This window comes from Pinus tabuliformis, chromosome 2_2 (genome assembly GCF_031772625.1).
Source record: "Pinus tabuliformis cultivar Carrire ecotype Pingquan chromosome 2_2, CPIR1, whole genome shotgun sequence".
Lineage (NCBI taxonomy): Eukaryota > Viridiplantae > Streptophyta > Pinopsida > Pinales > Pinaceae > Pinus > Pinus tabuliformis.
Window position 1 is genome coordinate 267,890,666 of NC_142300.1, and position 20,902 is coordinate 267,911,567.

Sequence of the window (20,902 nt, forward strand, 5' to 3'; positions counted from 1 at the left end):
GGGGGGGGGGGGGGGGGGTGTTACAACGAGTTTGGTGTTGTACATTTAAAAAATGCAACAATGCAAATTTTTATCACTGAGCTCCAAATTCAAATTTTACTCTTCAACCATTGAATATTTGCTAGGGATTCAGAATCATTAATGAATTATCTTGGATATGGAAGGGACCTTGGAGATTTATTATCAAATATCCTAGAGGTATTTATGAGAATATGTTTAGAGATATTTACTTGCTAATTAGTAGAAAATGGTTGTAACCACAAGAGAGATATGTGGATATGAATTTATTATTGATTATCTTAGTTTTAAAGAAAGTTTATGTATAAATAAGAGAGTCATCTTCATTCAAAGAGGGGGATGTTGGAGCATATGTCCAACTTATGATGGAATAGAATAAAACTTCTTAATATATCCTTTTACATAGATTGCCATTAATCTAGTTTTATACATAGTATGTTTTGATTTAGTTTATGATGTTATAGAGTAGTTTGTTATCTTGTTATTGGGATAATTTAGCTCATTACAAATTAATCAAGGTGTTATTTTATTTTATTTTATTTATTTTTATTTAATTCCAAAATTTAAGTCATAAATTATATTTTCATTTTGCAAATTAGATTAGTTTTATTTTATTGATGCTTGTCAACAGCAAGTGTTGTGATTTGTGGAAAATTATGTTCCTAATTCATGTATGATTGACCTTCAAGTACATAATCATTACCAAGAGTGATTAATATAGCTTGGTGTTTATGAAGCGTGGCGTGCAAGTTAGGAGCAATAGTTCATGGGAAATCATGTAAGGAGATAACTTGGTGATAACAAGATCCTTACTCAATAGCATGATCGATGCCAAATACATTAACATTTCTAGGATAGATTAAGCTTGCTTTTGATTGATGAAGTGTGGTTTGTTTCATTTTATGCAATTCATTTCATAAAAGTAGTATAAGTAATAAGCGTTCTAGATAGGTTATATGTAACACCCATTTTGCTAGCCGTTGATTTTGTAATTGTAAAATAAAATAAAGTTTTAACTGGCTGGCCTCAATGGTGGGTCGCATGAATCCATGATCTAAGGGAGATATGTGAGTGGTTTTGACTGGCGTGGCTAAACACACACCACCAAACAACTGGAAAGTGATGGCAGGGTAGAGGAGATACCCACGTTTCCCCTACTTCCATGATGTGAAAGGGATGGGAATAAAATAGTCTCATGTGGGGGTATGAAGAGCCTAGAGGAAAAAAGGGAGGTAGGAAAAACAAAAGAAGAGAGAACAATAGATAAAAGATTCGAGGAGGAGAAAAATGTTGGACAAACAGAGTGAGAGAACTCTAGAGGAAAGACAAGGTCAAGCATAGAAGTAAGGAGATTCATGCTTGAGAAAATCTGCTAAGATTGATGGGATGTGATTCCAAATAATCAATGCATGGACATTGCTAGACTTTGGTGTCCAAGCATGGAAGGTCAGTGGGAGGCTCAAAGAAGGAATTTGGTTATGATTGCTTACTAAAAAAGGGTGATAAAACACTAAGTGCTTTTTGAGAAGACTGATAAACCACTTAGTGCTTTCCAAGTAAGCAGATAAACCACTTAGGTGTAGGTTGTAGGGTTGATAAACCAAAAAGTGATTACAAAGAAGGATTATAAAACACTTAGTGCTTTCCAAGAAGGTTGATAAACCATTGGGCATGGTAGCAATCCACTAGGGTGCTTGCTAAAAAAGGTTGACAAACTAGTAAGTGCTTACTAAGGAGACTTATAAATCACTTAGTTCTTGCCAAGTAAGATGATAAGCCACATAGACGATGAGCTACAATTTCCTATAGTGTTTGCATTGAATGCACAATTGATAAACCATATATAAAGTAAATTTATACTCTTGGAACAAAGCAATACCTAAAAAAGAAATCCCACGGGTCATGGATCTGGCACAGGGGTGGACAACTGCAATAAAGATTCTGGTGTGACTAGCCTTTGGTTGGGTAGAGAGTTTGAGTCCCACCTTCAATTTTCATCCATCTCTAGCCATTCATATAAGTGCCATGAGTTATGTATATTTAAATGTGAATGATTACATGACTGGTATGTTATTAGTTGATGTATGGCTCTGCAATGTTCCTGAGTGATCGTTAAAAACCATTGCATGTTCTTGATGAGAAATATGCTTCAGATGTTCTTTTGGCTAAGTTGAAATACTAGCTTTATGTGGATCATATGAATGTTTCTTGATGTTATTTGCAAATGTGACTAGTTGCATGATGACATGCAGTTAATTGTCATTACTAGCAATTCGATGATTGGCATGCTTATGGATCAAAAAGATCTCCATTTTTCTTGTTACCATAATGTGTTATGTTTATGAGGAGGATGGTTGTGATTTTTGTGTTGCATACAAAATATTGCAAGAGCTAAGAAGCTATGAGTTAAATTGTTGCAATGGTTTATGCCCTTAACTCAGTAGAGTTGCCAGGGTTATGGGTTTCCAATGAAAAAGATGGCCTAGGAACCCCTGGAGCTTCTATGCTTACGTATTGCAAGATACAAGCTTGCATTTGGTTGAATAATCCTTTGTATTATTATATATAAAAGAGCTATGGATTTGGGAGTCGTAGACAAAGCATGTGGGACAAGAATATCCCTGTTGCTTGATGTAAATATTCACATCGCTCCATGCATCCCTTGCCAATCTGAATGCGTTAATTTCTTGGGAATGGGAACTGTAATAAAGGGCACAGATGAATATTTCCTTGTCATCCAACATGAAATTTCACATCATGTCGTGCCTCCCTCACCAAGTGATATGATTGGGAATGTTTTGGAAAGGGGTGTTGTTGGTGGATGGCGCGGGATAGAGCTTCCCCCTTCATCACTTAACATGAATGTTAACATCACAATGTGACCAATTTGGAATAGCGCTTGTGTATCTTCTCGATGCTATGGCACTATGGAGCCATGCCATGGAGGCATGATAGGGAGTCACGTCGACCCTTGATTTCATTTTATATAATGGAAGGTGCATATTTACATGAAGGGGCTTGGCTCTGTGCAACCTCCCTAGTACAGGATAAGGTGGCAAGAGGCATGTAGGCTTGAAAAGGATATGTGGACATCATGTGGATGATGACATGGATTTATTGTTAACATGGTTCCTATGCAGTGTGACACGTGGCAGATATAACTGACCTTGTTGGATAGACACAAAGTATAAGGTTTAATGACATGTGGCACCGTCAGATGATGCCACATGGCAAGGTGACATCACCCTGAAGGTAGTATGATGTTAACAAGAAGGGAAGGAGACGAGTGATGTGGACCTGGATCATATGGCTGCCAAGTGGCACCACGGGTCATGCAACGTTGGAGGTGACAAAAGGCATGACATCAGAGAGAAGGTTCTCGTTAGAACATTTCATTTAGTGACTAATAGACAACGCTATATGGGAGACCCTCCAACAACTAACATGAAATTTATTGTCATTTGTGGAGGTTGAGCAAGATATTTCTGAAGGAATGTTGCGATGGTGCTATGGCACTATGGCATGGAGAAGCCATGCTAGATTTTGAACTATGTGGTATATCCATGTATGCCATTTAAAATTTCCATGTGGCTATGCTTACAAATGTGGCAAGGTTTAATGAGTAAATCTTAAAAATGGGTATAAAATTCAATCTTGAGGTAGGGTTGAGATAAAAAATTATCATCGGAAAGGTCTCAATGAGCCAAAAAAAATGGTGGCATTTACTTTGAGTTTCAATGAGATTGGAAAAAGAGGATATTTTTGTGACCCCGTCTTCATAATAAACCTTGAAGATCAGTTTAATTTTGATTTAAAACATTCCATATCTTGAGAAATACCAAATGGGGTGGGAGGGTGTGTTACAAAGTGGTATCAGAGCATGCTTCAATACTTGGACTAGATGGGTTCCAGAAAATATGAAATTAAAAGTGAAGTTTCTCCACTGGACGTTTTGAGATAAAATTTGGCACTCTGTTACAAAGTGTGGTATTTGAAGGATGATTGTTTGTTGTGTGCAATGTGTGCTAATTGTAGAATTGATTGGTGATTATATGTTATATGAATGTATTGACATCAAAATTGTGAAAGGATAGGAATGCCCGATTCTGATATGTTATTTGTTCTCTAATTGACATACTAAATTGCAGAGGTCATGACTGCGAGTCTTGGTAAAAGGTTGATTTCAAACTTAGTGATGATATGGTTATAAACATGTAGATATACACTTTTTTATTCTTGGAATATGTGGTTGACATGAGTTCTAGATATGTGAACACCAACATATTAGCATGCTTCAAATTAACATGCTTAATGTTAGCATGGGAAGGTAACAAGTCAATTTGTTTACGCTGATATAACTAATAGTTATGTGTGTGTGAAAACACATAAGAAGATCCATTTGAAACAAGAAATAAAAGGATGGACATTAATATGGTACAACATAGTATGGAACAAGTACATTATGAGCAAGAAACGGAAATTTCCCTTGATAGAGTAGAAACCTTAAGGAGCTTGAAAGTTGAGTTGAAGAGCAGCAAGGTAGAAAATAAAATGTTCATATAAAAGCAAAAGGAGCAGTAAAGGCTGAACTCAATGCTGCTATAGAGTCTATCATACATGCAAGGATTGTTGCAATATGCTTCAAACTCTTGAGATATAGATGACAAGGCTAGAAACAAACCTCGAGAGGTTGAAGGGTCCAGGAAAGGGCCTTTACAATGTTGGACTTGTAGAGAATACCATCCAAAAAGGAACTATCCTTAGTGACAAAAGAATGACATGAAGTTATACAATGTACAAGAAGCAACAACAATGAATGATGTGGCCCATAACATACTATGAATTTATGTTGCACTGGATAATAAGCAGGTAGACCAAAAAGCAGTATAAATCGAAATGGAAGGTATGGTCATTAACCAACCTATTTCATTTTTAGTTGACCTAGGTTCTAATTTCAACTATGTCAACTTGAAGGTTGCAGAGAAATGTGAATTTCCAAAGAAAACTCATGAAAAATCTTGGCTGGTTCAACTGGCCGCGAGGACTAAGAGACAGGTGACAGACATATTGGAGTCATGCCCTATGGATAGTAGTGGTATGAATAACACATTTTCTCTCAATTTATTACCATTGGAATCATATGATGTTTTAATCGACATGGACTAGTTATAAACCCACACAACCAAGATTGATTTTTGCAGCAAAGCGCTAAAATGCCTTAGAAATGCTGGTGAGAAGATAATGCTATAGGGGGTAAAGAAACCTATCACACTTAGGCAAATAATTTCTCTTCAAGTAAACAATGCAACATAAAGGGTTGTGCACTGTATGCTATCTAGGTGACTAAAGAGTTGGAAGGTAGTGAGGACCAATTTGAAAGTCACCCAACGTAAAAAAAACTAGAGATGTATTCCCAGAAGAAATTATGGGATTACCAACTAGAAGAGATATTGACTTTACCATTGAGTTAATTTCAGGAACAATGTCAACACTAAAGGATTCATATTGCATGAGTACACTTGAACTTCATATTCAACCCAGCATATCACCCTGGGGAGCTCCAACGTTGTTTTTCAGAAAGAAGGATGGCACGTTGTGGATGTGTATTGACTATTGGTAGCTAAAAAAATCTACAATGAATAATAAATACTCACTACCTAGAATTGATGACTTATTTGACCGGTTGAGAGGGCTTACAGAGTTTTCCAAATAGACTTAAGCTCTGAATACTATCAAGTTATGATTAAAGATGAAGATATCCATAAAAAAACCCTTAGGACAATATATGGCCACTACGAGTTTGAAGTGGTGCGATTTGGGCTTATGAATTCCCTAGCTACATTCGTGTGCTTGATGAACAATGTCCTCGTATCTTATTTGGACAAATTTGTATTCGTCTTTATTGATGATATCATAGTAAATTAATAAACTAAAGAATAACATGAAGACCACCTAAGAGCATATATTACAATCACTGAGGGAGCACAAGCTATATGCAAAACTTAGCAAGTGTGAATTTTTCCAAACCTAGGTCCACTACTTGGGACATGCCATTTCAAAAGGAATGGTTGTAGATCTGGAAAATATCAAGGCTATAATGGAGTGGCCCACTCCCTGGAATGTCACATAGGTAAGATATTTCATAGGGTTAGCTAGATATTACTTAAGGTTCATTCGATACTTCTTAAGGATCAAACATCCAATCACTTCTTACCAAAGGAAAGGAATCAAATTTTAGAGGACACCAAAATGCACAACCAGTTTTGAGTAGCTTAAGAAATTACTCACATGTGTGCCTAGCTTAAGAATAACAAATCTAGAGAAGGATTTTGATATTTTCATAAATTCTTGCAAGGAAGGAATCGTTGGAGTCCTAATGTAAGAAGGACATGTGCTTTTCTATGAATCAAGGAAATTAAATGAACATGAGAAGAATTATGTTACCCATGATTTAGAGCTAGTAGAAATAGTGCACGCTTTAAAAATATGGAGGCATTATTTATTGGGGAGAAGGTTTGTGTTGATGACAAACTATGGGGGACTGAGATATCTATTTGATCAACCTAAATTAAATGTTAGGCAAACAATATAGTTATCATTTATCAACAAATTTGATTTTGAGATAAAACACATCAAGGGAAAAAAGAATAAAGTGGTAGATGCACTCAGTAGGAGTCAAGAAGAGGTTCATTTGGCAGCCTTGAGTACTAATGAAGTTGACATCAAGGAAAGGATTAAAGACACATTATCTCATGATGAACGATACCAATATGTAAAGAAATTTTGGCAAAAGGAACCTGAGGGATCCTTGAGAAAGTGCTACCAGCTCACTGACGATGGTATATTGCTATTAATAAATATAAAGTATGTGCCTGATGTAGTTGATTGAGGAGGCTCATAGATGAGTTTCACAAAAACACTTACTTAGGTCATCTTGGCCACCAAAATATCATAACGACCATAAAGAAAATGTATTATTGGCAAAAATTGAAGAAGGAAGTTGCTAAATATATTTGCAAGTGTTTGAAGTGCCAACAAGTAAAAGTAGAATGTAGGCATCCAACATGATTGTTGCAACCAATCCCAATCCCTGAGTGGAAGTGGGAAGTCATATCTAGGGACTTCACAATGGTATTACTAAAAATAAACAAACAAAATGATTCCATTATAGTGGTAGTGGACAAGCTAAGGAAACTCACTTCATTGTTGTCAAGTCCACTCACAAAGCTATAGATATAGCTAATATATTCATGAAAGAAACATTCAGGTTGCATGGTGTGACTAAGAATATTATATCAAATCGAGATGCTAAGTTCACTTTCAATTTTTGAAAGGTGTTGTTTACTAGCTTAAGAACCCATTTGGATTTTAGTATTGCCTATCATCCCCAGAAAAAATGGTCAGATGGAAAGAGTGAACATAATTTTGGAGGTTATATTCAAAATGTATGTCAAGCATTAGCTAAAGAAGTAGGAAGAATTCCTACCATTGGTGGATTTTACATACAATAATGGATATATGGAGTTACTATGGATGAGTACTTTTGAGGCACTGTTTGGCCATAAATGTAACACTATTATCAGCTGGGATGACCGAGTAAACATAGTAGTTCTTGGACCTGATATGCTGAAGGAAATGGAACATGAAGTGGTCAATATTCGATAGAAATTGAAGGCAATTTAGGATAAAAAAAATATTTATGTAGACCAGCAGAGGATGCACAAGGAATACCAAGTGGGGGAGCATGTGTATCTTCGCATTAGATCGAGGAAGAGCTCACTAAAAGTGGGGACTTGTGCCAAGTAAGAATCCATATTTTGTGGACCTTTCAGATTTTGGAACGAGTGGGACTAGTGGCCTATGAATTGGCCTTGCCACCCATAGTGAATGCAAATAATAATTTTCACATTTATTTTCTTAAGAAGTATGCATGTGATTCTAATCATATTGTTGACTAGTGTATGGTATAGGTGGAACCCAAGGGAAAGTTCCAACTAGAACCACTATGCATAATGTACTGGAGGAAGAACATGTTTCATAATAGAATAATAGAGCAAGTTAAGGTGCAATGGAGCACTTTGGACCTGATGAAGTCACTTGGGAGATGACAGGCCAAACGAGGGTGCTATACCCATTTTTATTTATTTATGAATAAGAAGATGTAAGAGCTACTATATAAAGCTTAGCTTTTTCCCTTTTTCTTTCTAGTTATAGAAAACAATTAGAATGGTGTTCCTTTAAGGGGATGGGGTTTGTAACACTCTTTGTGTTAGCCCCTGATTTTGTAATTATAAATAAAATAAAGTTTTAATTGGATAGCTTGAGGTGTGGGACACACTGTTCCCTAACATGAGGGACAACTATGTGGTGTTGGATAGCATAGCTAAACACACACCACCAAACAACTAGCATGCATTGACAGGGCATAGGAGATACCCACATTTCCTTGCTTCCATGATGTGAAGGAAATGGGAAACGAATAATCATGTGTGGGGGCACAAAGAGCCTAAGGAAAAGAAGGGAGGTAAGCAAAAATAGAAGAAGAGAGAAAAACAAACAAAAGATTTGGGGAGAAAAATGTTAGACATATACAGTGAGAGAACTCTGAAGAAAATAAAAGGTTGAGTGCAAGAGTAATGAGCTATGCACATGAGAAAATATGCTCAAAATGATGGGATGCAATTCCTAGTAATCAATGCATGAAAATTGATGGACTATGGTGTCCAAGCATGGAAGGTCAGTGGTACGATTAGAGAAGGAATTAGGGTATGAGTGCTTGTTGAAAAATGTTTATAAACCACTAAGTCCTTTATGAGAAGGTTGATAAACCACTTAATGCTTTCCAAGTAAGCTAATAAACCACTTAGGTGCTTGATATAGGGATGATAAACCACTCAGGTGCTTGTTGTAGGGTTCATAAACCATTAAGTGCTTGTTGAGAAAGCTGATAAACCACTTATTGCTTGCCAAGAAGGCTGATAAACCACTAGGAAGGGTAGAAATCAACCAGGGTGATTTCTAAAAAGGGTCGATAAACCACTAAGCACTTTATGAGGAGGCTAAAAACCACTTAGTGCTTACCAAGTAAGCTTATAAACCACCCAGAAAATGAGCTACAAGTTCTTGCAGTTCTTGCCTTGAAGAAACCACTGATAAACCACCTATAAAGTAAACCCATGCTCCCGGAACAAATCAATACCCAACCGAGCTTGGTTAAAATCCCTAAGAAAGCAATCCCTTGGATCGTGGATCTCGCTCGGGTGTGGACAACTGTAAGAAATGCAGTGGTGCAACTGGCCTATAGTTGGGTGGAGAGTTGAAGTCCCATCTTTAGTTTCCAACCATCTCTAGCCATTCAAATAAGTGCCATGACTTATGTATATATAAATGTGAATGATTACATGATTGGTAGGTTATTAGTTGATGTGCGGTTTTATAATGTTCCTGAATGGTCATTGAAAACTGTTGCATTTCCTTGATATGTAATTTCTTTGGATGTTCTTTTGGCTAAGCTGAAATACTAACTTTATGTGGATGATATGAATGTTTCTTGATGTTATATGCAATTGTAACTCATTGCATGATGACATGCAGTTAATTTTCTTTAACAAAAATTTGATTATTGGCATGCTTATGGATCGAAAGGTTCTTTCTTTTGCTGGATACTGTAATGTGTAATGTGTTATGCTTATGGGGATGATGGTTATGCTCTATGTGATGCATAAGAATCTTGCAAGAGCTATGAAGCTTTGAGCGAAATTTATGCAATGGTATACACCCTTAACTCTATAGAGTTGGCAGGGTAATGGGTTTCTAATGAAAAAGCTGGCCTGCGAACCCATAGAGCTTCTATGTTTGCGTATTACATGCTACAGGGTTGCATTCGGCTAAATAAGCCTTTGAATTAATGTAACTAAAATATCTATGGATTTGGGTGCTATAGATGAAGCACGTGGGATGGGAATATCCCCATTCTTCGACATAAATATTCACATTGTGTCACGCCTCCCTTACTGAGTTGAATGCGTTAATTGCTTAGGAATTGGCACTGTAACATAGGGCACAGATAGAGATTTCCTCGTCATCCAATGTGAAATTTCACGTCGCCCTGCACCTCCCTTTCCAAGTCGTATGATTGGGAACATTTTGGAAAGGGGTGTTGTTGACGGAGGGTACACGATGGTGTTTCCCCCTTCATCAAACTTAACGTGAATGTTAACATTGTGCCATGCTTGGTTTGGCATAGTGCTTACCTCCCATCTCTATTCTATAAAACTATGGTACTATGACATTGAGGCACGACAGGAGTCACGTTGACCCCTGATTGAATTTTATATAAGGGGAAGGCGTGGATTCACATGAAGGGGATTTCCCTGTGCAACTCCCTGGTGCAGGATAAGGTGGCAGGAGCTACGTAGGTCTGAGAAGGCTACGTGGACATCACGTGGATGGTGACATTGATTTTTTATTAACATGGAACTTACATGGTGTGACATGTGGCAAGTAGAACCTTCTCTATTTGATGGCCAAAGAGTCAAATTTTGGATGACACGTGGCATGGTTAGAGGATGCCCAATGGTAAGGTGACATCACCATGAAGACAACATGACATCAACAAAAAGTGAAGGAGATAGGTGACATCACGCTGGATGATGTGGCTGCTAGGTGGCACCATGAGTCATGATGCATCGAGGTGACAAAAATCATGGCATCAAATATTGATGCTATGAGATGGGAAGGTTCTCCTTAGTGCCTTTCGTCTAACACCTAACAGAGACCACTAGATGGGAAACCCTCTAACAACTAATGTGAAATTTATTGTCGTGCCGCAGAGGGTGAGCAGGATATTTCTGAAGGAATGGCGCAACAACGCTGTGGTTCTATGACGTGGAGGGAGCTGCGCTGGATTTTGAGCTATATGGAAAAGCCACATATTCCATTCTACATTTCCACATGGCCATGGTGGCAGATATGGTAAGGTTTAATGAGTAAATCTTCAAATGGGCATAAATTTCAATCTTGAGGTTGGATTGAGATTACAAAATATATCATCGGAAAGCTCTTGACGAGCCAAACACAATGGTGGCATTTACTTTGAGTTTCGATAAAGTTGGAAAAAGAGTATTTTTGTGATCCCATCTTAATAATAGACCTTGAAGATCGGGTTAATTTTGATGTAACACCTTCCATAGATCTAGAAATACCCAAGGGGGTGTAAGGGTATGCTACATCATAGTAGCAATAATCTAACTTTTCCCATACTGTGTTTACATTTCACAAGTTCACAAACATCGAATTGATAAAGGAATGTTATTTATTTTATGAAAATAAATTACTTGAGATTTTGGCATTTTTGTCAAGGAAACGCTATAGGAATTGAGGAATTTATAGTAGTAATTTTAGAAGCATGTGATTTGTTTGGCACCAACATCTTCTACTTGGATGAGTGGAGATGATAAGTTTAGAGGGAATAAATTGCACATTCACTTTAGTGAGTCTTTACGAATCGTAGTCATTTTGGTATTACATGTATCGAATTAGGGACAATAAGAAAAATTTCATGGTAAATTATTTCAATCATTTCCAGACAAGATAAGGGATGAATTTGAAGGAGGAATAAAATGGAGGAAACATAACTTCTCAAGGGGCAATCAAATGCTTCAAGGTAGCCCATCAACTTCACAAGTTAAATATTTTCTTGTCCAAATTTACATAATGAAGTAACAAAGTAAAATATTTTCTAATTCATCAAACTGCCATAAATTTTCTAAAGAAAATATTTAAGACATGTAAAATTGCTATTAGAATTTTTTTGGGGATGGAATCATAATAGAATCATAGGCACACTTACCAAAAATTTCATATACTCAATCACAGTTTAGGAGAAAATAGGCATCTTTAAATTTTTGTAACAAAATTGATTTTGGAAATCTCTTAAAAACAGAGTTGGGATAATCAAGATTAGAGGGACTAAAATAGGGATTTTTTAAAGCATGTCTCTAAGGGATATATATCTTGAAATATAGTTTCCAACCGAATTTGAATCACTTCATTTGGGTGGCAGACGAAAAAGTTACATCCAAATTACTAATTGTTGGTCATAAAATCTAAATTGTGACAAATTTGCATCTTGATTGTTTATTAGCATATTTCACATATCAAATCATCATATTTATAAAACATATTTCTAGGGGATATATATATATATATATATATATATATATATATATATATATATATATATATATAAGTATAGTTTAATACACAATTTGAAACAATCCATTTGGACACCATAAGAAAAATTTATTAAAAAATTAGGGGCTACATGTCCTAAAAATAACATTGTCAAACTTTGCCTCCTAGGTTTGTTCATCAATAGTTTTGGGATATAAAATAAAATAATTATAAATTTGTTTCTATTGGGTATAGATGCATTATATTAATTTAATATCCATTTCGAATCATATTACTCAGGATTTGGATGAAAAATATATGGTAAAAAAAGTTAGTGAAGGCATAAACTAGAAATAAAATATAGTATTGCTCTGCAGATTGTTTATCATCAAATTTCACATATAAATTACTGATGTTCATAATAAAACAAGAGATAACCCTATGAATCCATTTTAATATGGCTTTATAATTACTTCAATTAGACATCAAATGAAGATTTTATCAGCAAAATACTACGAAGTAGTTTAGTTATCCAATACTTTGTAACAGGTAAAAGAACGCATTTTATTTGTTTATCTTTCCTTGGATTTGGATTTTTTTTTTTATTGTTTTGCATGATTCTTCTATCACCTTTCTTCCTTCACCATCTAATGTTTTTTTGTAGGAAATTGCTAAGCTTTTGTAGGTTCTGAGAAAATAGAGGTCACCATGAACAAATGATATTGAAGACCAAACTTTATGAATAAAGGGATGTCATCCAAACATGAAAGAAGAAAATGTGACAACATGTCATGTTAAATGAATCATGTTTTAAATTTTTTTAGAAGGTTTCTCATCAAAATTGCAATATGGATCAAGGTTAATGCAAAAGAAAATTTGATATGAAAACAAAGTGCTTCCCAATGTCAAAGGGAAATTACATTCCATTGCTACATTCACAATGCCATTACTACCATTGATACACGAGAATACCTACTTTTCATAATGTAATTTAACCATGGTATGCCCATGCCTTCCTCCTAGCTCAAAAATACATACCAAAATCAATTATATTTCCCTTATTTATGTGGTTGATCATAAATCCAAATATGCTTCATAACGCTGCTACTACCACATTATGACTTCAACTTATTTTCCTTACCATTCCACTGCATCCACCCCTAATCCACACAACAACATAACTCAACTCACTTACCGTGTTGAATTAGCTCATTATTCTCTTCTTTTTCCAAATAAAATTTGCTGGTGAAACTTGTATTACATGCCATCAGACCTTGGAGTGCTTGAAAACCAACTTTTTGGTAGACATTCTTAAGGAATTAAAATTTCTGATTGTGAAAAACCATTTTGGGAACAATTAGATAAATATTGTCTAAAAAACCAACTTGTTGATGTACAAGAATTGCAAATAATTAAAGAGAAACCAAAATTACATCTAAGTTCCATGGCTTTTTATGTCATAATTTTCCAAACTTGCTACCCCGTTAGAAGGATATTCCACTTATTAGTCTACCAAAAATTATGTTCCAAGTTTCCAAATCTTAGTTTACAACGGGCTTTAAGTTCCACATAATCAAGGTTCTACATTTCTCATTTTCTTAGTTCAATTCAAATCACCATTGTGGACCGACCTCCTACCTCTTAGGATGCCATCTCATATACCTCTAAGGTAGGTGAAAATATGTTTATTTTCTAATTTTTAATCATAAATTCATTGAATGCTATAAAAAATGCACTTGGAAAATTTTCTATGGTGCTTTGTTGTTCTCATAATCCTTTACCTATTTGTCAAATTTTCCAAGGACAGAAAAAATGTTAGTTAGTGGGAACACATACATTATACCTTTTACGACATGTCACATATTCTCGTGATTCCTTTTTGACTCTTTGAGAGGCTCCCTTGTGAAAATGTGGTGATACGAATAATTTTCTGACATATGAAAATTGCAGTTACAAGAAAATTTAGAATTTTGTAATTTATCATTGGTTTGCATAATAACGCCCCTTAAAGTTCAAATCTTCCACTTAGATGTTGTTCATAATCTTTGTGCCATGGTGTGGTTCCTATCAAATCTCCTTCAATATGATTGTTAGTCATTGGTCAATGTATGGTTGATGCAGCCATAACAATGCACAGTGATGGACAATGACCAAAAGATTGACTCAGATCTCAATTTTTTGCCATTATTTCTTGCATGGAAGCATTGAAGAAAATATGAAAGAAGATGACTAGAGTGGTGTAGTAATATGCGCTAGTACCCTAGAGTCATTTGAGATTTTTTTCTAGTCAATGAAGATTGGTTGATTATTGGATGTACTAAGTGAGTATTAAGGGCTTGTTCATGGATTGACATTTTCACCAACAAATGCAATTCTAGCTTCATCCTCATGGGGAAATATTTTTAGGTTGTGGGATGTTTTTGAGAGTAAAGGTGTTGTTCATAATTTTCCACATAACCACAATGTTCTCATAGTTTCATATCTAACACAATGGAAAGCATCTTGCATGTACTACATTAGATGGTAAATTTTACTTTTGATATCTGATAAAGGGTTAGCTAATATGGACAATTGAAGGTTGGAGAGAAATATCAGGAGGAAGGCTTGTGGGTGATCGAAGGATGGAAACTAAGTCAAGATTAAGGAAGTGTTTCACAAGATTATCCTATTGTTGATGGCAACTATATTTTAGCTACAGGAAGAAGAAAATACAGTTGCAAGTATGATGTAGCACAATAGGTATTTGTTAGAAATTAAATAACAGAGCAATGGAACACATAAAATATTGCAGAAACACAAATACAAAAACACATAAAAAAAAGAGACACATAAATACGTGATTTACCCAATTTGGGATATGTCCACGGAGAAACAACCAGTCATTCCTTTTATATTATCTAGCAAATTGAAGGGATACAACCTACAACAAAGCTGTTGTAACTTCCTCCTCACTTTTGCATCGTCTCGTCTCTTTTTCTCACACAGAATAATACCAAGCCACAATACAATTCCCTCATATAAACCAAGGGTTTCCTTTTAGGACAAAAAACCCTAAATTAACATTACTTCTACCGTCAGATCTTCTGCCTAATGAATGACTGAGATTGACTATGAAATTACAATATTTTACAAGGAAATTTTTATCTAAATTTTTCTTTGGGGGAACTGTCCCTGTACCCCCGCCAAGAGGGGTTAAAAGGCACCTCCACCCTCCCTAGACCCCCCTAGCGGCACTAGTGGGGATGAAATTTCTCCTACACCCCTCCCCATCAGGGACTGGGATCCAACCACAACTAAAACAAAACCTCTAAATCAAGAAAATAATTAGGCTCCACACCCAACAATATTATTGTGGAGATTTCAATTAACCAACAATACTTTTCTTGATGGTGTTTTAGACTTCTTGAACTCAAAAGGGATGATAGATGTAGGCACATTGGCCATGATTTATGATGATGATAGCGATGTGGAGTAAGGAATCAATTGCCAAACAAATAGACAACTAGGACATGGTTTACCAGGAATTGCAACTAACCATGGCCATCCTATTGTTTCCACAAAATGTTTGAGAATCTCACCAACTGGGAGATCATGGGTAGCTGCAACCAGAGAAGGTGTTTTGATGTATTCAATGGAGAACTATTTTGTATTTAATCCAACTAATCCTAACACTGATCTCATGCTAGAGGAAGTTGATGGAGCACTTAGTCAAGGTTGACATCTGGGGGCACTTATACTTGCTCTTCATCTAAATGAAGCTAGTTGGATCATGAAATGTGTTGTATCGGTGCATCCAAAGAATGTTGCAACAAATGTTGTGAGAGTTCCATCTAAACATGCATGCTAATTGAAGCATTTGGTGAGTATGTGGAAATTTCTCCACATCTCGAGTTTCTTATTTAATGGTGCCCAAATATTTGGCAAGCCCATGGTCAAACAATTCGACAACATTGCAAAGAATTCATTGATGTTAGTTCTGTTCATCTTTATTTTGTAAGGAAACTAGTCACTTGTTAGTGTATCATTGGATGGAACAATGCATGCTTAGGATCTTTTTCAGTATTGGAATTTTCAAACTTTTACAACTCCTCTAAAATAATTTGTTTCATTAGTAGCCATATTCAAGCCAAGAATAATGCACAAGTTTGAAGATGGAAATATCACACATTACATGTGATTTAGATTATGATATTGGCTGAATATGAAAGGGGTTGTAGCATATGTGCATTCTCTTACATCGATTTCTTACAAAAGAGTAGCTAGCATTTCTAGAACTTGAGATGATTGTTCCAGAGTATATAGAGGATGTGACCTTAAAAGCAATTTTGAAATATGGTTGATGCTATGGTAACAAAGATATCCTTTCTACTATCACAAGGTAATGTAATGACTTACTTCTAGAATGCATGATGTGGTTTTGAAGGATTTTTCCTTTCAAGATTTTTAGCAATAGACCAAGAAGTTGTTAATGATTCTACAAGTGTTGGTTGAAGACGATCAACAAAAAAGTCAACACACAACACAATTTTATCACAATGGACAACCATGATGAGAAGAATGCATTCCATATTTTTTGGATCCAACAATTTCATGTATTATGTGTCATGAAATCACTAGAACAAAATAAAATAATATCTTTGATGTGTATTGAATTCTTTGATTGCAGGAAAGCAACGAATGGTGACAATAGAATATGGAAACTCCTTTATCACTTGTTCTAGAAAACATTTTTATTAGATGTATTAAATCCTGTAAATGCAAAGGATATGGGATTGAGCAGCTTCTAGCCAATTTCTACTTAATTGTGTCTTCTCACGCCATCTCAACCTATAATATCCACACCACTTTGGAGCTTATTGTTGATTCTAAGGTTGGTTTTATTATACTATGGGTTGAATATGAGCCTGTGGCATTGTCACTACTGATATTTTTGTCTATTTAATGTTGAAGAGGTCATGGAGGTCTTGTATGCCTGGCACTAATGATATTTTCTTGCCACAAAGGTGGTTACTAGTTAAAGTCCCATGGATATTTTCTAAATTCTAACACATACTTGAGGATTCCACCAATTAGGATTTCCTTGTTTATTTTTTCGATCCAGATATTGTTATGGAAGTTGTGGGCACACCACCATCACCATAGTCTGATCATAGTACTACAATACATATCTTTTGATTTGTAGTAATGATTCTCATTCAACCTATTTTAATATTCTTCATGTCTCTGACTTGCATAATATGGAATGGTAATGGATAAAAATTCAAGGTGCTTTTTCAACCCCTAGCTGAGCATGCAGGTGTCATGATTGGTGAAGTTGGTGGAGGTGATCCCAATCAACCCTCATTTATTTTCATTTGATTTATGTTCAAATCTATCCCATAAAGACCCAACATATTTGATATGCATTATGATCTCTCTTTCAACAATAAGGCAATCAACTTCTAAAATCTAGAGCGATACATCTTCAACAATACAACAATTTGAAGACAATGATCTATAACAAGAAAAAAACCATAATCTATGAGTTTGGATCTGATTAATAAGCTTCAAATTTCTCACCTATCTTGAGATTGGTATTAAGTTCCTTTCTTTTAGTTATTACACACTATTTATTATGCATGTCTTTATTCAAGTTGGTTATTATTCCTATTTTTCAAAAAGTTTGTTCACACTATTTATGAGGAGGAACCTAGAAATAGGTTGGATTAGTATATACCAAAGAATATAAATGAACCAAAACCACCAGTAGCTTTTAAAACTAGTATTACAGATTGTAGGTATGGAAATCTCCAAGGTGGATATCACATAAAATAAAACAAGGTAGAAAATAACATAAGCAAAGTCAATGAAATTGAAGCATCATTCAACTTAATTAATACCATATTTGAGGCTGGAGATAACTATGTATGGAACAACAAAAAATAAATCCTGTAGCAGCCTATTGTGGAACAATGTCACCTATAGAATCCATAATGTACAACAAGGATATTATTATATATGCTTCAAAGTGAAGGAGAACAATTTGTAAGATATAAGTCTTGTGACACAAGAACCAACCACAAGAAATCCAACTACAACTTAATCCATTCTAGCCAAAATTTTGTAGATAAAGAGTGACCTAATCACAAAGTTCAAAAGAAGAAAATGCATGGAGATATGGGGTTGCATGAGGACATGCAACATCTTCAGCTGGGGTGAATGTTGAGTCATGAAAATTACCATTATTTTACATCTTTTCACAATCTTTCACTTGATTTTTAATCCTTTTTAGCCTTTTTGTAACCTTGATTTACTCCATTTCAATACGTCATGTGAGATTAGGTTCAAACTATTTTCCAATGCATTTATTTCAGTATTAAGTGATTTATGATTAATTATTAGAAAAATAACATGTTTTCACTTATCTTTGAGAGTTGGGTGAGTTTGGTGATGATTAAAAGTACACTTAGAGCTTGCAACAATGTAAATTTTTATTACTAAGCTCCAAATTCGAATTTCCTTTTCAACCATTGAATATTTTCCATGGATTTGGAATCATTAATGAATTATCTTAGATGCGGAAAGAATCTTGGAGATTTGTTATCAAATATCTTAGAGATATTCATGGAAGATATTTATAGATATTTACTATCTAATTACTAGCAAATAATTGTAATCGCACGAGAGGTATGTGGATCTGAATTTATTATTGGTTATCCTAGTTTCAAAGAAAGTTTATGTATAGGGGACTCTTGGAGCATATGTCCAACTTATGATGGAATAAAATAAAATTTCTTAGTATTTAATTTTACATAGATTATCATTGATCTAGTTTTAGATGTGATATGTTTTGATTTAGTTTACGATGTTATACATGTTGGGTGTGTGTTATATTCTTTGCACGGGGTTTGGGGCAGCGCCCCAAGTTTTTTTTTTTTTAGGATGACCCAATAATAGTTGGGCGGACCCAAGGATGGGGGGCAGACTCAAAGATGGTGGGAAGAACAACCCATGGTTTTGTGCATGGGTTTTGCACATGGTTTTGGGCATGATGGTTTTCTGCCCATGGTATTTTGTAGATACGGTCAAGGGAACTAAGGTTATGTTCTAATCTAGGGTTAATGGATTGGGGTTTATGAATTCTTCAACATGTATATATATGTATTGTAACATTGAAAGGAAATAATAAGAAATCAATCTGATAGTCTCGGTTTTGGGGTCCATGGAAAAATATATGTTTATATTTTTGTTATGTTCTCTCCATTGTATATTTTTATGTTTTAAGGTTTCATTTGCAGGTAATTTTTGTACAGGGTTAAAACTTACATTTGGTACCAGAGTTGTTTCGGCTCCAAGGGGATGCCTTTGCTGCTGAGGGGTTTTTCTCGGGCCTGTGGTAGACCCTGTTCAGTGGGAGATCTATGGGATCGATTCTTGCAGTGAAAGAACATGGCGAAAAGTGGAAAGATAAAGATCAAGAAATTTAATGGTTAGAGTTTTGAGTTGTGGAAGCTCAAGATGGAGGATCTGTTGCTGAACTGCAATCATTGGATTGTTGTAGATCTAGACATGACACTAACAAGAATTTCGGTAGAAGACTAGGCGAAGTTAGATTGGCAGGCGAAGACCACAATACGATTGTGTCTCTCAGATTCAGTGTTGTTGAATGTATCAGGGAATCTACAATGAAGGATTTGTGGGAAAATTTAGGTACTTTGTACTAATCTAAGTCTTTGGTGAACAAATTGTTCCTGAGAAAAAAGTTGTATAACCTGAGGATGAAGGATGGAGACTCAATGACAGAGAATCTGAACGCATTTAATATTGTGGTAAGCCAGTTGTTATCTGTTGATATAAAAATTTCATACAAAGATAAGTGCATCAGTTTGTTGTGTTCTCTACCATATTCGTGGGATATTCTGGTTGTTCCTATAGGTAGAAATACAACTACCTTGAAGTTTAATGAAATAGTCTCATCCTTGTTGTCGAAGGAGATGAGTCAGAAAAATATAGAGAGATAGAATGGAGATGCCTTGTCTATGAGAGGATGGTCCTGTAAGAAAAACAAAAATAATTCCTCGAGTGGGAGATATAAATCTAGAGGGAGATCTAAATCTCCAGGAAAATTTGTAAAGGTGTTCTGAAAATGCAAAAAGAAAGGGCACTACAAAAATGATTATAGATCTAAAACTCCTAAGAAAGGAAAGGGATCTGATTATGCTCCTTCTAGAGAGGCCAAACCCACCTCAGATCAAGGTGGAGATGTGTACTTGGATTCTTCTTCAAGTACACATGTAGGTCATGAGGCATAGTTGATTGACTCAGGTGCATCCTTTCACTTCACTCCCCATAGGGAGTGGTTTTATGAGTATGAGAAATATGATGGTGGTGATGTCTTCTTAGGGGATGATAGGAAGGCCAAAATCATCGAACGCGAAAAATTGAAGTTGAAGTTGCAAGGTGGAAGGATTTGAACACTTCCTGGTTTTCTGCATATTCCCGCATTAACCAGAAATCTGATTTCTGTAAGCAAGATGGATGATGTATGTGTAAAAACATTGTTCCAGAAAGATACTTCCAAGATGGTTTGAGGAGCACTGGTATTGATGCAAGGAGTTTGGATTGGAACTCTGTAAAAGATTCTGGGTAGCACTATTATTTATGGGTGCAATAGTTCTGTGGTTCCTTATAGTGGAGCATAAAACCTAGTGGTATCTAGAGAAAATACCAT

The 20,902-nt window shown here is 35.5% G+C and overlaps 1 pseudogene; it reads left to right on the plus strand.

The window, feature by feature from the left end:
- LOC149192337 (periodic tryptophan protein 2 pseudogene) overlaps window positions 1-16,209 on the plus strand; it is a 56,892-nt pseudogene extending 40,683 nt beyond the window's left edge.
- Window positions 16,210-20,902: the final 4,693 nt, after the last annotated feature.